Source organism: Pristis pectinata, chromosome 26 (genome assembly GCF_009764475.1).
Source record: "Pristis pectinata isolate sPriPec2 chromosome 26, sPriPec2.1.pri, whole genome shotgun sequence".
Lineage (NCBI taxonomy): Eukaryota > Metazoa > Chordata > Chondrichthyes > Rhinopristiformes > Pristidae > Pristis > Pristis pectinata.
In genome coordinates this window covers 8,273,692-8,286,968 of record NC_067430.1, presented here as the reverse complement: position 1 = coordinate 8,286,968, position 13,277 = coordinate 8,273,692, and the positions used below count along the sequence as shown (strand labels likewise).

The 13,277-nt window shown below is 40.0% G+C and overlaps 1 protein-coding gene across 1 annotated transcript in view; it reads left to right on the top strand.

Moving 5' to 3' along the window:
• nphp4 (nephronophthisis 4) overlaps positions 1-13,277 on the top strand; it is a 285,812-nt gene that overhangs the window by 182,741 nt on the left and 89,794 nt on the right. The gene's annotated exons all lie outside the window — the stretch shown is intronic.

Here is a 13,277-nt window from a genome sequence, read left to right as displayed (position 1 = left end):
ATTCTACTGCTACTTAGCATCAGATAATCTTCCTGTTAGTTTCACAGCAGTTTTTATCTTAATTTAGGACAATTCATGAAATTGTGAAATTGTTGGACTCCAAAATAGTAAACTTAGGTAATGCTTACTTTTCCTCACCAACTGAGTAACAGATGGAAGGACTAATATACGAGGTCAAAGGTAAACATGTGACTTAGCAGAAACAGAACCATCAAATGTAATCTAATCTTGTCCTTTCTCAGTGTCCATATATTTGCCTGCTTTCCTGCACCAATCATTTATTAATATTGATTCACATCCTTTAATGCACTTAAACGAGAAAAATTAATCTCAGACTTGAACTTTTCAGTCGTCCAGTGAATTACAGGTTTTGGTGTCTTCCCCAAACACATTGTCAGATCCGGTTATTTTCGAATCCACAGGTTCTTTCAGGAGTCCAGGAATGAGTTGAAAACAACTTGGTGCTTCACAAAGTTTTAATGGAAAAGTTTAAAACAAAGAAACAGTCACAGAGCACCTGGCACTAGCTTTACTACTAGGAGATGAGCTGAGACGAAAGGAACTAAGAATGAGCTTGGGCTGGGTGGGGGGGGGGGAAGAGAGCAAGAGAGCGATTAACAAAAAGCGACACCTTTTATACCTGTAATAAGAGGTACTCCTTAGCTAACAATACTCCAGTCAGAAAACCTATTAGATACCTGCGGCAAAACCAATCAATGAGAAAACACATACTCACCTGATGGACGAACCAATAAGTTAAGAAGCGGCCATTCCTTGTACAGCCACTCGAGCTGTATTAAACATTATACGTGTTAAAAACTACTTAAGACAGTCGAATCCAACAACATGATACTTGATATATAAGCTACTCAGCTATACAGGACATCACACCTGATTTTGAGTTCAACCTGTGTACAGATATATAGATTTCCAACAAACACTTTGATTCTGATACCAGAGATTCTGCAAAACAGTCAGCAGACATTTGTTACATACAAGAGGTCAGTCCTTGTTCCCCATGGGAACAGTTATGTTAACTGGAACAGACTACATAATTAGGAATGATGAAGACATGGGGCCTGACTTTAGTTCACCTATGTACAGTGATCCTAATGTTCCAATTGAATGACTTCAGATTTTTGCCTCCATTGCTTGAAGGTTAATTCCACACACAAGAAAGTTGTCTGCGTGAAGGAGCATTTATTGATATCAATCCTAAAGCTGTTGTTTTCAGGTTTAACCTATGTCTTCTAACTCTGATTCTGTAATTCAACCTAAAGTAATATTCCACTTAGACTTTGCTATGTAATATTGTAGTCAGGTGGTTATGGTGCTGAACTAGCAACGCAAAAGTCATGAGTTCAGATCTCATTATGACAAGTAGTGGAATTAAATTGGATACTTTGTGTTTGGTGATTTGTGAGCTAGCACCAGAAAATGATCATGCATGCTGTCCTGTAATCATTGGATACGAATAGCATCAAATCCCTTTGGACTTCTTGCATGCCCTTAGATATTTAAAATATCAATCATGTTGTTTATCTTCAGTCCTATGTGTAAGGCCTTGGGTATTGTTTCTTAATCTCAGACTCTGATCCATTTGCAGGTTTTGCTGTGAATCCCAGCAGAGAGTACATAAAATAAAATAGATTCCTAATAGAACGTTGGATTTTATGTCAAAATCACAAAGTTTACATTTATACGGAGCTTTGCTGAGAATCCATATAAAAGACAAAATTCTGGCCACTGGACCTTGGAATGCTGATTTTATCAATGTTGGTGAAATGATATTGATATATTTTTAATAAACAAATGTATTAAGGGTTGTGGAACTAAAGTACTCCAGAAAAGTTAAAATATTGACCTCCTGTGAACTGAATGAATGGCTCGAGGAGCTGAATTAACTTCTCTTGTTCCCACTTTCTTTCCTTTGCCTTTATTAATTATTACTTTTCATGTGGAACATAATCAGAAGCCTTTTGAAAGATCATTGTGGTGTGGTTTATCCCACTCTGCTTGTATTGTAAGTTTTACAGAAAAGGTCTAGGAGATTGGCAAAGCAGGATGTTCTTCTGAATTCATTCTGACTGTTGATGATTCAATTTATGTTCACTCCTGAAAATTGACTGCATTATTTTATGTGGAACAGAAGTGAGACCATTCATTAGGAGCCTGCCTGCAATGTGGTCTTATCCCCTTTTTTTGTGTTTGGGCTTGTTTCCAATGGTTCTTCATTCATGGACGACTGATTCTTTCATAATGATAGCTAGTGATCATAGATTTCTTCCCAGTTTCTCTGAGCATTCTGAGATAATACCATTTCTCCTTAAGAATTTATTTGTTTTGACCCTGTGTAGAACTTTTATTTGATTTATGATGAAATCATTGTCATTGCTTCTGGTTTCTTTATCTGCTGAGGCAATTATTCTCTCATTAATTCTCAGGGGAAATGTTAATTCAGAATGTTTAAAGTGGTCTCCATTTCCTCACTTGTGAATCTGCTTGTACCTTTTATTGATTTTCTCTGCTTCCCAGAATGGCCAGTGCAGCTATAGTACAGAAAGAGAGCTATTTGATGGTCTTTGATTTATTTCTTGCTTGAATGTTCTTGTGATCAGTTGTGACATTAGGCACAGGGCAGTCTAATGGCCCTAGGAAGGCTTAAGAAACAAAAAGCTGCTGAGTGCCAACAGAGTAAAAAGATTCTAGATTCGATTGCTGGTCTTTGCTGAATGAGCTTAATTTGACTGAGAAACAACTGGAGTGCAACAATTGATACCCATTTATGCTCCTGGCTTGGGAAGGGAAGAAACAAGTCATTTTTCCCAATCCTCTGCTATAAAGTGTGTAGGTGTTGGCATTGTATAAGAGCAGGATGACTTTCAGTATATTCAGAAACCATGCTGACACTTGCTGTTCAGATATATGAAGAATGGCCATATTATTGAGATCGTTTTGGCTTGTTGAGACCTATGCATCTGTACATTGGTGATGAGAATCCAAACCTTCAGGAAGGGAGAGGCTGCAGCGAGAAAGTTTCACGTGGGCAAGCCCATGTGGTGGTTGGTGTCCAAGGGCCATTCCTCTTTAAAAGAAGTCATGTACAGGCTTCTTCCACTCAATAAGAAGATTAGGGCCTGGAACGCCAGGACCTTCGTGGACAATCCAAACAGCCACAGATCTGAACATTGCTCTGCCATTACAGCCTGGGAATTTGGATGTTTTGATGTTGACTCAGATACGATGGGCAAGAGGCAGCCAGAGCAAAGATCAAGGTGGTTCTCCTGGAAGATCAAACTTATGGTGGAACACAGTTTCCATAGAGTGAGTTTCACTGTCTTTTTCTTTTTACAATATTTTTATTGAATCCATGAAAAAAAATACAGAGTACATGCATCAAGAAAGAGAATAAAAATACTACTGAATACGTTGTATTAAATCGTACTTAGATTACAAAACTCTAAATTAATAATCGCATATAGTAGTTAGTTAATAAGTTTCACTGTCAAGAATATTCTAGATTTGTGTTAGTGACTTCAGAGTTGGATAAGTGATCATCTCAGGACACTCCGGCTCACTCTAACATGAAACCAGTACACTATATTTATCAGTAACCTGGAATTTGCATATGAGGCCAAGAAGGACTTTACTCGAAAATCCTGGCCCATGTCCCAGAGGGACACTAACTAATGATCTGGGAAATGTCAATGCCTGCATTGGAATGGACTTAATCTTTTGGAAACCATGAAGGGAATTGGGAAACAGAGTTGTCCTCCCAACAAAATACTCAGAACACAGTGTTTTCATTAGAGCTGCAAGTACAAGACCTCAAGGAAACTCTGCCATTTCAGGCTCTGGATGATTATGTCCTGGCCTAAGCAAGACACCATAAGGATGTCTCCAGCACGTACCATGACAAGTACTGATAACTATTGGATGTACCACTGGCTAACCCAGTCTGCCATGTCCATCTGCCTGCCCGCAAAATAACAGCAATAACAGAAACACTGAACATAGACCATAGAACAGTACAGCACAACAACAGGCCCTTCAACCCACAATGTCTGCACCGAACATGATGCCAATCTAAACTAATCCCATCTGCCTGCACGTGGTCAGTATCCCTTTGTTCCCTGCCTGTTCAGGTGCCTGTCTAACTGCCTCTCAAGCATTGCAACTGTATCTGTTAGATGATCCCTCCAAGATGCCCTCTCTTAGTGCAGCCTTGACATTCCCCCTAATCAGTAGTGCAACTCCCCAACATCTTTTACATCCCCCTCTGTCATGTCTGCAACGTCTATACTCTGGAACTTTGGGCTGCCAGTCCTGCCCTTCTCTCAACCAAGTTTCTGTAATGGTTACAACATTCTAGTTCCACATACCACCTAGGTTCTAAGGTCATCTGCCTTATCCATTATACTCCTTGCACTAAAATAAATACACTTCAGACCTGCTACAAGAAAATCTGTTTTGAAGTCTGCAAAGAGAGATCTTCTCAGGCAGCACTCACAGATTATACTGATACCCAACCAACAGGAGCCATGGAGTATCCACAGTGCCCTGACTACCCTGAAGTCCATCATTGTTAGCACATGTGAATGGACTTTTGAGCTTTCTACTAAAAAATGGAAGGGCTGGTTTGACTAGAATGACCAGGAGGTCCAGCAGCTATTTACCTACAGATGTAAGCTATTCTTCAATTGGAAGCTCCACCTCATTTCATGGGAACAGAAAAATTGAGACCTAAAGAAAAGAGGGAGGTATAAAGAGCACAGGTGATCCAGCATTTAACCAATGACCACAACATGTATTATGTCCATCTACATCCCGATTGAGACAGACAGTGGCTGCTGGAACGAGCACTTCAAGGAACTCCTCACTGTTACCTATGATGTAAGTGTCTTTGACTCCATCCCTCAGCAAGTTCTGCAGTCTAAAACTACCACTATTCTGGACCAAAGTTGAATAGGCAAGTTAGTAAGTTCTTGGGATCCCTGCTGAAGTTCTAAAACTTAGTGGAGAGGAATTCACAGCCTCAACTCCCATATTTGGGAAGAGAAGGGGATGCCAAAGAACCTCAGGGACGCTGTAATTGTGACCATCTCTAAGAAAAGAGACATATCCACATGTGGTTATGACAATGTGGTCTCCACAGGGAAAGTCATTGATAGGATTTTCCTTCAACATCTTCTCCCAATGGTTGAAGAGTTACTCCCTGAATCGCAGTTTGGATTCCATCCATATAGAGGCAAATGGGTATGATCTTCATTGCACAACAACTTGAGAAATGCGGGAAGTAGCATCAACCTGTAGTCAGGGCCTTTTTAGACTTTAGAAAAGCATTTGGTCCTGTCAATCAACAAATTTGGCTCAGAATTTTGCCTTGATCTTACACTTGCTACATGATGGCATGCAAGCTGTAATTTTAATCATCCAATTTCAGTCAAGCAATATTGTGCCATTGACCCAACAGTTTCTCATTGTTTCTTACTTCACTACTGCTCCTCCCCTTCAACAAGCCTCCCTCTAGAGTGGAGCTAATCTGCAGGACAAATGGGGAACTGTTCAGTGTTATCTTGACTCTGGAGCTAAGTCACTCCAATCTTGGCCATTGAGTAGTAGTATAATTGCAAATGCATAGCTTCGAAGACTGAGCTCCACACCGTCATTGACATTCATTGAAGTGTTCAGGAGAATGATCCTGAACAGAGATCCTACACCCACACTCTCTCGCTGCTCAACTCCACCCGATGGCCACAATGAGAGCCAGTAAAACTTCCCAGATCATCGGAACCACATCTAAGTGAAGGCAGACATCGACAATGAAATTCACCGTCATGTTCAGTGTGTTAGCACAGCCTTTGGCTGTCTGAAGAAAGGAGCGTTTAAGAATCACGACCTCAGATCCAGCACAAAGCTCGTGCTTGTCAAGCAGCACTGCTTTCCTGTGACTTTGAGGCATGTACAACCAATGGAAGGAGTTATCACTAACACTGGCTGTGCAAAATATTTTAAGTCCACTGGCAGGATAAGCAAGACAACGTCAACATCCTCTCTCAACCAACTTCACCAGCATTAAGAATCTAATACCCTCAACTGAGTCTGATGGGCAGGCCACGGGATTTGCATGCCCAGAACCAGACTTCCAAAACAACCAGTGTACTCTGAGCTCCATATTGGCAAGAGATTACCAGGAGGACAGAGTTAACCATTCAAACATCTCAAAGCCTCCTTGAAAAAGTGTAACATCCCTACCAAAACATGGAAATTCCTGACCCATGACAAGTCGAGTTTATTGTCATGTGAGGTACCGTGCAATGAAAAACTTGCTTGCAGCAGCATAACATGCACATAGGTACAGACAACACACACAATATAAATAATAGATAAAATTATACCATACGGTGGGAAAAAGACTGTGCGAAAGCAAGATCCTAGTGCAGTAAAAAACCAAAGGCACAATCGAAGTCAAGTTCATGGTAGTACAAGAGGTGGTCAGTAGTGTTCCATTGTTGAGGTAGGGTGAGGGTTGTGCACTCAAAATATGTAAGGAGCATTTGAGATGCTGCAGAGAAACCAATAGTTCTTTGCCGGGTATACAGAGAAGCTGAGTGAAAATGACAGTAGGAGTGCACTTCCTTCTCCACCTCTGGCAGAATCTACAGATCCCACAATGGCCTTATCAGTCAGCCCATAACCCACAGAATATTAGAGGTCTTGATATAACTGAAAGTCTTATAAGGGAGGTTATAGGAAATCAAGGTTTCACAATCACAGCTAAGTTGCCACACTTGTTTTGTTATCCTGTAGTTATCTCTTTCCCAGGTTTCTACATTACCTTCTTGGTATAGCAGCAATAGCGTTTCGAGAAGGGGGACAATGCAGCAGCTGCTTAGCTCCCAGTATTTACCCTACTCTGTTGCTTCACTCCAGGTAGGAGCTTCGATAGGTTGCTAAAACTTTCCCATTTCCCAACTCCGTCTTCTGGTTAAGTTTTTGGTCACAATGTATAATTTGCAATGGCTTTGATTCATTACTATTGGTTTAGCCACTTTAGTTATGTTATCCTGTGCCATCATATTTAGAGCTCCAACAGTTCCAAATAAACATCCTGAAACAGTAAGAGCTACATGGATAGTATTTGTGTCATTACTTGGTTGAATAGGAGAAAATCAACATAATTAGTGAATATTGCGGAAAAGTTTAATCTATTAATCTGATTATATCAACAATTATGGTTGAGCTCTTAAAAAGGATCTAGACATTTGTTCACACAAATCCAACAAAAATGCAATGCAGTTGAAAACCAGGTTAGTGTAGAGCAGAGCAATTTTGCACATAATACTGACTTAGTACCTGTTGGGAAGTCTATCACCTCGTCCTTTGGTGGGATTTTCATTTTCCCTAAGTGACATCAACAACATTGCAACATGCAATATTTATCTGTAGTTAGATTTTCAGTCTTCTTGGTCTGAAAAATTATGGTTCTCATTTAACCACAGAACAACCAGGTTTTACTAACTTGGTTTTACTAACTTTGTTCCCCCAACGCTGTGTTATCTGTGCCTGTCTAATGCCTTTTAAACATTGCTATCATATCTTCTTCCACCATCTCCCCTAGCAGTGTGTTCCAGGCACCTAGCATTCTCTGTGTAAAAAAAAAAAAGAAAAAATTGCCTCATAAATGTCCTATGAATTTTCCCCCTCACCTTAAAGCTAGGGTCTCTGGTATTTGATGTTTCCACCCTTGGAGAAAGGCTCTATCTGTCTATCCAATCTGTGCCTCTCATAATTTTATAAACTTAATTACCCCTCAGCCTCTGATGTTCCAGAGAAAACAATCCAAATTTGTCCAACCTCTCCTTATATCTAATAGTCTCTAATCCAGGCAGCATCCTGGTGAACTTCTGCACCCTTTCCAAAGCCTCCACATCCCTCCTGTAATGTGGCAACCAGAACTGCACACAATACTCCAAATGTTGCCTAACCATGTTCACCTGCAACATGACTTCCCTACTTTTATTCTTAATGCTCCGACTAATGAAGGCAAGCATGCCATATATATTCTTTCCCAATCTATCAAAGAACCAAAAACTCAGGATGTATCCTTTGTCCTCATTAAGATATGTGAGCTCCTAAGAGCTCAAACACAATCTCACATATGCTTTAACTGCTTTGCCCATGGAGATTGGGGTCAGTGTTAGGGTTACTCTCAGCTTTTTAGCCTCAAGATTGTTCCAGCCTGCCTTATCTCATAGTTTGCTGTTCATGGATGCAATACGGAATTCACCCAAACTCCACACTCAAGGTGAGGAGACTTCATCAACTTTTCCTTCAGCTCACAGGAGCAAGCAGAGTGGGCAGAGACATTTGCCTCCATTGCGGGTATTTAGAGACTGTATTCATGTCCCTACAGAAACACCCCTGGCCACTTGGCAGAGGCAGGTCTGCATTAGCCCCCTTGCACAAAGAGCATGACTCATGGGGACATGGTTCTTCAGCAGTCTGTCCAAGTTCCACTGACTCCTTGGTAGCACTCTCCCATCACTCATCTTTATAGCATCCATCCATTCATTGGCATAGAGTCATTGAGGAAACAGGCCCTTCAGCCCACTGAGACTGCACTGACCATCTGTCACTCATTTTACACTAATCCTACATTATTACCATTTTTTTATTCTTGAAAACTCTACCTATATTCTGCCATTCACCTAGAAACTAGGGGAAATTTACAGTAGCCAATTAACCTACCAACCACATGCCTTTGGGATGTTGGAGGAAACCAGAGCACCTGGAGGAAACCCAAGTGGTCACAGGTGGAACATGCAAACTGCACACAGACAGTGCCCAAGGCCATGATTGAACCCTGTAGCTGGTGCTGTGTGGCAGGCGGCTCCACTAGTTGCACCACTGCACCTCTCATGTGGAGAGGTGTTGCTTATCCATGGGTATCTCGCTTCACACTCAGATGCATTCCCAGGAATGAAAGTGCTATATGAATCAGGTGTAGAAGGGGTCAGTACTTACTGTGGTCTTAGTGGCTGAGTGCCAGTGATATGCTAGGCCAAGAGCACTGTGACATTTGTGCTCTGCAGGGTAGCACTAAGCAGGGTGTAGGTCTGTCCCTTTATAAAATGTATGCAATGATCACTATGTTACGTTACAATGACTGTGAGAATGTCCCCATTTCAGAGGGGAACCCTGTACTGAAACAGTCAGATCCAGTGTAGTGTCGCCCAGGGAAACACAACCATACTGCTTCGTGAACCTTGCTCTTTAAGCAACTTTTACAAACAGTATTAGGGAGAACACTTTTAATGCCACAAATAAAACACAGAGCAATATTTAGGCCTACATATTTAGACCATATATTTACAGAACAAATCACATAACTAAAATGTTCTTTGTATAGTGTAAATGGATTCTAAACTGACCAGACCAAGCTGGACTTAGATTGTATTTAAATATTCATCAAGCCACTAAACTTATTATTCAAAAGTGAATTATATCACGTTTAATGGTCTTAAAATGTTTACATCAGCAAAAACTGTGTTCAGTTGAACCAGGTAGCCCAGCAGAATTTGACGATTGATTAGTAGATTTTACTGAGTTAGCTAAATTCCAGCCCGGGTAGCCAAAGCAGTTCAAAAATTGGCTTCACCACCTTGGCTTAAGAGGGATAAAATTCATTCATGGTTCCTGCATCTGTTTGCTGCCTGTTGACCCATCCTAGCAAGGACAGAACTTTGGACAAGGACAGAAATTGATATGGCTGTAGTGCCACTAAAGATGAATAACTGATGGACACATGCCCTAAGCTCCCTTGAAAGAGGTGCTGAAGAGCACCTAGGGTGCATAGATAAGTAATACAACATGCATCAATTCTTCTCAGAGAGAAGAGAAAATAGGGCATAAAAGGTACTGTTTCTCTGGATTCAGTCTTAAAATGTATTCATTCTGGGACGGTAGAGTTATCTCAGAGTGCTGACTACTTTGCAGAAATAACATGCCGTGTAAAACCTGAAATTAGGCCTGATGTGACTCCACTTGGACATCAAATATTGTACTTGGGTTTGACACCTTCTTGGGTTTAACTCCAGTTAAATCTGGTTTAAATGTGCACAGAAGACATGAGATTCTGCAGACGCTGGAATCTGGAGGAACACACACAAAATGCTAGAGGAACTCAGCAGGTCAGGCAGCATCTATGGAGGGAAATAAACAGTTGATTTCTCTTCATAGATGCTGCCTGACCTGAGTTCCTCCAGCATTTTGTGTGTGTTAAGTGTGCACAGAGAGTCTTTTGAAACCCCTTGCATGTTTAGAACTAATTCAGAGTTGGCATTAAAGTTTCGAACATATGTTCAGAGTCAAAAGATTTATGTTTGAACTCCTGTGAGGTGAATTGTTTTCATTAGTATATACATGTTTGTGCTTTACTGCTTCCTCGGTAGGAGTCAGACCTGAAGTACTACTTGGGTAGAACTAATACTGCAGGTAGAAGTTTCAAACTGGTAACTGTTTTGTAAATTTAGTCACTAAGAAGCATTCTTCCAAAGATTCTGGTTCAGTTCTGTCTAAAAAAGTGGCCATTGATCATTCTCTACCAGAACATTGAGTGTAACAGAGTGGTGTTTTGATAAATGTATTCCAAACCAAACATTATACTTTCTTAAATAAATGATTTTATTCAAGATTGATACTGGAAAAAAAAGATGTCCAACAATGATTCCTTTATAGCTCAAAAAAATATTCAGATCTCATGAGCCTGTCTGGGTATCACAGCAGAGGTGAAGACTATCTATGATTAATGAGTCTGGAGCTGTATGTGTTTTGCACCATTAATCACCAGTATGCAGTAGGCCTGTTCTGTTGGAAAACTGTTTGCGAACAGAACATAGAAATTGTTAATAACTCACTATTTCATTTCTACAGTGCAACATCTCTCTCTGCAGAAATAAAGGTCATGGAGTCATACAGCACTGACCCTTTGGCTCACCATGTCCATGCCAACCATCAAGTACCTATCTATACTATTCCCATTTACCATTACTTGGTTGGTAGCCTCCTATGCCTTGGCAATTTAACTGCTTATCTAGATACTGCTTAAATGTTCTGAGAGGCTCTGCCTCCACCACACATTCAGGTAGTGTATTCCAGATCGCAACCACGCTCTGGGTGAAAAAGTTCTTCCTCAGATCCCCTCTAAACCTCTTACCCCTTATTCCTAAACTCTTGCCCCCTAGTTTTAGAAAACTCTGCTCTGGGGAAAAGTTTCCTAATATCTACTCTATCAATGTCCCTCATAATTTTGTTTACCCCTATCAGGTCATCCCTCAGCCTCCTGTACTCCAAGGAAAACAAACCCAGCATATAGAGGTCTCTCCTCTTAACTGAAACCCTTCACCCCCAGGTAATATCCAGGTGAATCTTCTCTGCACTCTCTCCAGTGCAATCACATCCTTCCCAAAGCATGGCAACCAGAACTGTACACAGTATTCCAGCTGTGGCCTAACTGTTGTTTTATGAAGTTGTACCATATCAGATATATCAAACTATGTTGTTTAAGAATATCCGTAATGCATATTTTTGATGGATGATTGGTTACAAGAATTTACACATCAGCACAACAATGTCATTAAATTATTCATTAGTAAATTTAAAGGAGTACATCACACATAAAACCAAAGACACTGTCTGACCTGCCAAGTATTTCCAGTGTTTTTATTTAAACCAGAAATTCATACAAGCTACAGAAACATCAGCATTCAAAATGTTTTTGGGCTGTTGACATGGCAAGGTCACATTCTATCTTTCAAAGCAGGACTGTTTTAAAGATTGGAGTAACGCTGAACTCTGCTCCTGTGCTGAATACTCCTGAGAGTGTTGTAGACTTAACATTCAGGTTCTTATGAATAATAGAAACTCTTGTGAAGTATAGTGATTGGAACAATGGAATGCTGTTCTCAAATTCAGTCTGAGATGACACTTCCTTTTTTAGAGCTGACAGTACTTAAAAATAGATGCTAGCCACTCCAGAGTGCAATTCTAAATACTAGTCATGTGACTCAGCATGCTTCCACACACTGATTGAAGTCTAATGGAAATTAGGTGTGTGACCTTCAAGTGTATTTTATGTTTGCGCACAGTGCATTGGCACTTGTTTATTTTCTGAAATCCTGTGCCATAGACATTTTGTTTACTCTTCTGATTCAAGGCTCTAACTTGTTTCTGTAAATATCCATTAGTACTATTGATGAGTAGCATTGGAAGTACTTCTAAGGAACCATTTTGTTGAAGTGAAAGTTGAAGTAGAAGAATAGATTGGAAGAAGGCTCTTGAGCGTAAACTACTCTCTTGAGTATTAATTATATAAAAATAATTCAAGCAATGAACAAGCACTTTATCGAAGCTTGTGTAGTTTGCATTTGAATGAGTTGAGTGCAGAGGTTCCATTGGTGGGGTGAGTTTGTACTAATAGCGAATAGAAAAGTTAGTAAGATGTCAGTGGGTCATCAGTGAGAGCAGGATAAGTATCTGCCTGCTTAACCTATCAGAGAGAAGAATTGATATTGATGAGTGCAGAGTCTGAACAGAGAGGTGTAAGCTAGAATAATGACAAAATCAAATTTAAAAAAAAGCACATTGAATAGAGATAAATTAAGATTGGATTAGTTAAGAGAGATAAAATAAGTAAACAGAAGTATTTTTCAAAAGATTTCTGAAAATATTTTAAATCTTTATGAATGGTACTCCACAGTTGTAAATGTTAATAATATTTAATGCTTGGGGGGGTTTCCGGTAGCGATAATGATTAACGGTGATGTCAGTAAGGTACTTAGACTGGAATGCCAGGACATAACTTTTAGTGGAACTTCAGTCCTTATCTACAACATTAGAACAGGAACGTAAACTCATTCTAAACATTTGAATGGGAAGCCATCTGGTGGTCTATTTTGTGCAGTTTACAAAAGGACTATTCAGCAGTTTTCTGATTTTCCTGTTGGAAGTTACTTTCCATATCGCACTTAATTTTGGTGAATACTAATAGCCCTATCATTCTTATTACAACAGAATAACAAAAGCTAATTAAAGAAGCGGAATGAACATTGGCAGCACGGCTGATGGATTAAGTTTGTTAATGATTCTTATTTTGTGCTAATGAGTAGATTTTCAATGCTTTTTTGCTGCTACCCATGCTGTATTTAAGCCATTTTTATGTTTAATTTCATCAGACACAAGTAGAACACTAATGTAAATTAGGTGTGGGATCTTCA